This window comes from Babylonia areolata, chromosome 25 (genome assembly GCF_041734735.1).
Source record: "Babylonia areolata isolate BAREFJ2019XMU chromosome 25, ASM4173473v1, whole genome shotgun sequence".
Taxonomy (NCBI): domain Eukaryota; kingdom Metazoa; phylum Mollusca; class Gastropoda; order Neogastropoda; family Buccinidae; genus Babylonia; species Babylonia areolata.
The window spans coordinates 7,600,670-7,607,721 of NC_134900.1; positions in this window are offsets into that span (position 1 = coordinate 7,600,670).

A 7,052-nucleotide genomic window follows, 5' to 3' on the forward strand; every position below is an offset into this window, starting at 1 on the left:
CCAACACATGATATGTGAACTTGGACTAGTCATTTCCAGGGTAAACTTGCTTGAATTCTCCACCATATAGTTTGCACTGGCAGGTGGCTTACTCTTGAAAGTTGGTTTTGATGAAGAAAGTATTTTGAGCTGGAAGGTTGTTGTTGTCTCCACATCAGATTGTTGAAATTTGCTTTTTTGTTTATCTGTTCAAGGCTGGGTAAACGAAAGCTGTTTCATATCAGCAGAAATGTGATGTGTGTGTGTGTGTGTGTGTGTGTGTGTGTGTGTGTGTGTGTGTGTGTGTGTGTGTGTGTGTGTGTGAAAATGTACATGCTTGTTTGCATGGTTATGTGCATGGGTGCATGAATATGTATGGATGTGTATGCGTACAAATGTCAGATATAGCACTTAAGACATGACACTTACAGTTTTAGATTCCGTGATTTGAAATTCTTGGTATGTATACCACCTGAAACTAGGTAATGATATTGTTTTGTTTGTTTGTTTTTCATGTTTTTCGTTCTTCTTCTATTTTTCTCCTCTGTTATTGCAGGCTTTCTGGTCTGACACAGGGATATTATGTCAAGAAGCGTTGATACCATGTAAATCTGATTGGTATACGATATGAAGACTTTTGCCTTGTGTCACATGACACAGTGTGGTTGTAAGCATTCATGAGATCGTTGATCATTCAGAATCCATGTCTGTGTGATGGTAGTTACCCCCTGCACACTCTGTATTATATATATATATATATATATATATATATATATATATATATATATATATCTTCTGTATTTTTCTGAACAGTTAGTCCCTTGGACCAAGATCTTTTTGTTAAGAATTGGTGTGCTCAGTGATGTTGTAGATTTCCAACTGCCGGCAGTGGATGTACAGTTCAATTTGATTATGAAAAGCTTAAATGTTTACATCAATATTGTGTTTTTAGAATGAAAAAAATGTATCCATTCACAGTGTTTGTCAGGAGCTAAGATAAAAGCTGAAGGTAGATAATCAAAATATAGCTGGCGTGGCCTTGTGTGTACAGCTGGGCTGTAAGCAGCAAATAGAATAATAATGATAATCCATTGTCATTGAATTGATGTCTGGGCAGGTTGGGGGTGGGAGGTGGTCACTTTTTCCAAGTGCTTTGTTTGTGTGTGAATATTCAAGATCAGGACAAATATGCATTTTTAGATACATACAAAGTGTACTTGTACATGGCTTGCTCCTTGTCAAAATTATCAAAGAAAAAAAAATTTCTTCCATTTGCCTCGACTTCTGAAAAAAAAAGGAGCAGTTTTCATGTGTTGGCAAGGGTTTATTACATTTATGAATGATGTGATTATTGACACATCAGTTTTGTAAACACTTCATTTAGTAGTCACAGGGTTTTTTGTTTTGTTTTTTTTGCTGGGGGGAGGGGGGGGGTCTCACATTTAAACTTTATTTATGTTGCAGTTGTGGATAGTCATTAGTGTGTATTGTATTTCAAGTGGCCTGACTTTACACTACTAACTTGTTCAGTGCCTACTTTCTGTTTCGCAGGCAACAGGAGGAGAAATACTGACTGCTTCTCTTGACTGCTGTATGTATTGTTAACAAATGGTTGCTAGTCTTCTTTCTCCCCCCCCTTATAGCTTCAAACTCAAAATGTTGAAGTATTTAACGTCAAATTTAGCACCAAGACTGGGTTTTTGCACATCAGCAAAAGACATGTCAATTACACATACTTACCTTGACCCACTTGTGCAGACTGAGGGGTCTGAGTCCTGTCCTGTGCAAACTCTAGTCCACCTAAGCAGAGAAATTAAAAGCAGCTGCATACCAACAGATTTTCAAGTGTGATGGAGAAATGAGCTTGTTAGCTGATGATATGTTTTTTTCTTTAAAGTTTGGAAGTGTCCTTTGTCCTTATGGGTTTCAGCGGTACCTAATTATGGAAGGAAACTGCAGAATACAAAATGACTCAGCCTGTGTTTTCAAGGCCATGACATTCAGAGGTTTATTTGAAATATGAAATAGAAGATATGTTGATCATTACACTCCAAGCATGATTTGGAATAAAACCTGTGATTGTTGAAGTTTTAGTCATCAGGTGGTGATGTTTGCATTCAGGTCTTTTTGATGATGTTTTGGTAGTTGTTGACTGAATTTTTTATTTATTTTTATTTTATTTTTTATATATAGAAAACAGTTTGAGCATAGATTCATGAATATAATAATTATATTGATAGACACATGTCCAGGGAAGTAAACAGGTATGCAGATGCATAATGGTAGGAATAGGGATGTGTTTAAAGATGTGTCTTAATATGTATTCAGGTCATATTGTCAGTAGTTCGTGTAGTCTCCATCCTCATCATCATGTTGTGGAGCAAAAACAAAAATTAAGCATTTAGTTTGAGATAATCATGTTCATATAAAGTTGTATTCAGTTTGTTATACAAACATATTGTTGATTTATTGATGAAGGCACAAAGCAATAAAATTGATGAAAGAATCTGTGTTTCTCATATGATTGTTGTGATTGCATGTATCTGTGAACATGTGTCATGTATGTGTGTGTGTGTGTGTGGTTAATGACATTTGCAATGAAATATTCTTATTCTTTCTTTTTTTTTTCTTTTTTTTTTTGGAAATGGAAGGTGAGGGCCAGGGGTGGGGTGGGGGGTTCAACAAATAGTAATGCATTATCAGAGTATCAAAACCCATGAAAGGTTCAGTCCAGTGAATAGACAGACAGGGTGGGGGGTGGGAGTGGGAGTGTTCATGAAGAAATCATGTCGGGTCGTCTGTGCTATTGTAGACCCCTCCCCCCCCCCCTGTTCCCCTTCCCTCTGTCCCATGAAGATGATATGTCATTGACAACCTAGCCCCCTACTTTGTCTCAAACGTTTGTTGTAAACACGCCCTTCCCCACCACCACCCCAAACTGTCACGTACATCTGTTATAGATCACCCTTCTCTCATAGATTTATGGTACTGAGACCGCTCTCAGATCTATCAGGATTTACCTCTTCTTCAATCTTCAAATTGGAAGGTCAGCCGTCATTACTGACTATTAATGACCTGTGTGCGCAGAGGCGTAAATACCTAGTCATAACCTAAGTAGACCTATCTTTCCTCCGGAGGGGGTGACAATGAGAAAGAACATGTATACATACTCCCTCCCACCGTCACTCGCAGCGTCCCTCCGGAGGAGGAAAAAAAAAAAAAGGGGGGTGGGGGGGGGGGGGGGGACTAAACTGTGATCTTGTTCAGCTCCCTCTTGAAAGCTACCAAGGAGGGAGCCTCTGCTGCTGTTGCAGGCAGGGAGTTCCAGACGGGGATGGTTGATGGGAAAAAACTGTATTTATAAGGGTCAGAGGAGGAGCTAAGATGGACAAATTTGTGTCGATGATTTGATCATCAGAAGAGAGATGCAAGAGAATGTCAGGAAATGTACATGTGCCCAGAAGTGAAAGGAGTGTTAAGCAGTTAACCTGGGCTTTTTTATTTTTAACATTAAAGTATTTTTACTAAACATTGAAATGGTAAATATTGTGTGTGCGCGTGAGAGAGGGAGATAGTGCCCGTGTTTTGGGGGACGTAACTCTTTTCACAACAGCGGGAAAATTTAACCACGCTTGCTTCCCGTGTGTACTGGTTGTTGTCGCGGATCCTGCATTCTTTTAGTCCACCTCTTAACACCCCGCATTGTTTTGTGGGTTTTTTTTTGTTTGTTTTGTTTTTTCATGAAGCCAGTTTGTGACTTCACATTCCACGCGTTCCTTGTGTGGATACTGTACAAATTACTTATGTCTGATTGCACAAAGCGGTAAAAGTTATGAAAGCATGAGGTGTGTGTGTGGAGGATAGATCCGGTGCTGAGGATATATGTGGGCCATTATTCACTGATCTAAATATATATATAGATCAGTGGCCATTATTGTTAGCTTGTATCCATTAGGCCTGTATTGCTTGTTAGAACTATACATTTTAGTGCGTAAATAATATCTGCCATCAGATTATGTAATCATTGAAAAACCTCGGTGACTCACTGACATCACTCAAATTACGTCATGCATGGACGATCAGTCAGCTGGTATAGGCTACCCTCTTCAAATTACGTCGTGCACTTGGTTTCGAATGTCCCATACACATGTCTATTAAAGAAAAGTGCATGCGGTTAACGATGTCCCACACACATGTAGGCCTATATAAAAGAAAAGTGCATGCGGTTAACGATGTCCCATACACATGTATATTAAAGAAAAGTGATTGCGGTTAACGATGTCCCACACACCTGTTGGCCTATATTAAAGAAAAGTGCATGCGGTTAACGATGTCCCACACACATGTAGGCCTATATAAAAGGAAAGTGCATGCGGTTAACGATGTCCCACACACATGTATATAAAAGAAAAGTGCATGCGGTTAACGATGTCCCATACACATGTATATTAAAGAAAGGTGATGCGGTTAACGAAGTTATTTTCCTCTATTGTCTGGCATCAAAGCAGTCCAAAAGCGGTCATTTTCGTCAAACAAACCAAAAACAAAAACAAAAAAAGAAGAAAGAAAAAAAAAAGAGTTGATTCAGCCATGGATAGGATAAATTTCGGTTTCATCATTCGTCAAGTGAGGTATAGTTTTTTTTCTTTTTCATCCAAATACAGGTTTCAAAATTTCAACTGCCATTTCTCAAGAATGTTATCATTTTCGGTGCTGAAAACTTCCTATCTATGTTTAACCCGCAATATACAGCTTCTGGCGCAGCTGGTTGGGTAGTAAGCAACTATAAATGAGTGTTGAATGCAATTTTGAAATCAGCTTTGCAATGATGCCAAATGACGAAATAGGCTCCAGACTGATGAACATGATAAAATGAAAAATGTGTGTCATGTGTGTACACGCGCACGTGCGCGTGCGTGTGAGAGAAACTCTGTGTGTGTGCGTGCGTGCGTGCGTGCGTGCGTGCGTGTGTGTGTGTGTGTGTGTGTGTGTGTGTGTGTGCGCGCGCGCGGTTGTGATGGGTGGGTATACTTTCACTTTCTTTCCAAACCACAGAACATCAACAATAAAACGAACTCAGTCAGCTGGTAGTAAACATTTTAAATCTTCTTTTTTTAAGGAAAAGGGGGGGCATTGAAACACGGATATGAAACAAATTCATAAAATATATACACCATTAATTCTCTTTGAATTGCATTCAATTTTGCAGTAATACATACATCTCTCTCTCTCTCTCTCTCTCTCTCTCTCACGCACACACACACACACTGTGACACGCACACGCACACACACACACACACGCACAAACACACACACACACACATGCACACACACACATACACGCACAAACACACACGTACACACACACACATACACACACGTACACACACACATACACGCACAAACACACACGTACACACACACACACACACACATACACACACGCACACACACGTACACACACACACACACACGCACGCACACACACACACACGCACACCCACACACACATACACGTACACACCCACACACACACATACACACACGTGCACGCACACACACATACACACACACACACACGCACACACACACACACACACACACACACACACACACACACACACACACACACACGCGCGCGCGCGCGCGCGCGCGCGCGCGGAACGATGACTGCACCGTGTTCGACCATCCTCTCAGCTCCTTTTCTCGGTGCTTCTTCTTCATGAACACTTGCTGTTCGTCTGGCATCAATAGTGATGATAAGATATTGCCAGTTGTGTTGTGTTGTGAACTTAATTCTTCACTATACATCTATCTTTTTTTTTCTCCTAATTATATACACGTCACCGGTCAACGCTGAATTACGACAGGTTCATGGGCTGAGCACAAACAGTGACAATCACGCTGAATTACGACATGTTCATAGACTGAGCACTAACAGTGACAATCACGCTGAATTACATGTTCATGGGCTGAGCACAAACAGTGACAATCACGCTGAATTACGACATGTTCATGGACTGACCACTATCAGTCACAATCACGGCGCTGAATTACGACATGTTCATGGACTGACCACTATCAGTCACAATCACGGCGCTGAATTACGACATGTTCACTGATAGGTTGATCACTATCAGTCACAATCACGCTGAATTACGACATGTTCATAGACTGACCACTATCAGTCACGATCACGAACAAAATATCAAACGTCATACATATTGCAAACACTGACTGATCGTTTTCTTCTAATCCTTGTGGACGATGCATCAACACAAAGTGATGTAACGTTGATCACACAGTTAATGACACTGGAGTAACATCGTTGATGTCAGCGACATCACACTAGTCACTGCATCTTTGGGTGGGTTTTTTTTTGTTTTTTTGTTTTTTTCCGGGTGATTTCTCTCCAGGCGGTAGCAACATGTCGACAACAGTTCAGAAGACAACGTAACAGTTTGGAGACGTTCGTTGTGATGGTTTTAACTGGAACGTATATGGATGAATAAGTTTGTTGTTTCTCAGGTAAGCAGGAAAATGGGCATTTCTCGTGGAACCTTATAACATTTTATTTATTCATTTGGGGTTCTGCTTTTCCGTGCTTTAAAAAAAAAATTTTTTTTAGTGTAACCTGAAATGTTTTCAGTTTATGTTGATAAAAGACGAAGTGGTGCTTGTTAGTTAGTGAATGGTTTTGTTGAGTGGGTATATTGTTGATATTTCTGAATCGGTACAAATCACTTGCCTGTGATTTTTTTTTTTTTTCGTTTGCTAAATTGTCTGCAATCTTATTCAGATCCAACGGCAATCGTGAATTAGGAAAATGACGCAAAGAACAACACATGTAGGCACTGTGATTACTGCATGTAGACTGCTGTCGCCTTCCCGTGGCAGGAGCTGGAACGTCAGCGTGCATGTCACTGCATCGTCAGGTTGCAGTCTGTCTGTTCCTGTCAAAGTGAAGCTGGTTTTCCTCACCTTGTAGCCACGGTACTCTGCACACAAACACAGAAATAAAGTGAAATTCTAGTTTTATTTCCCGGCTGAGCGCGCGTGGGGAGCAATTTGTT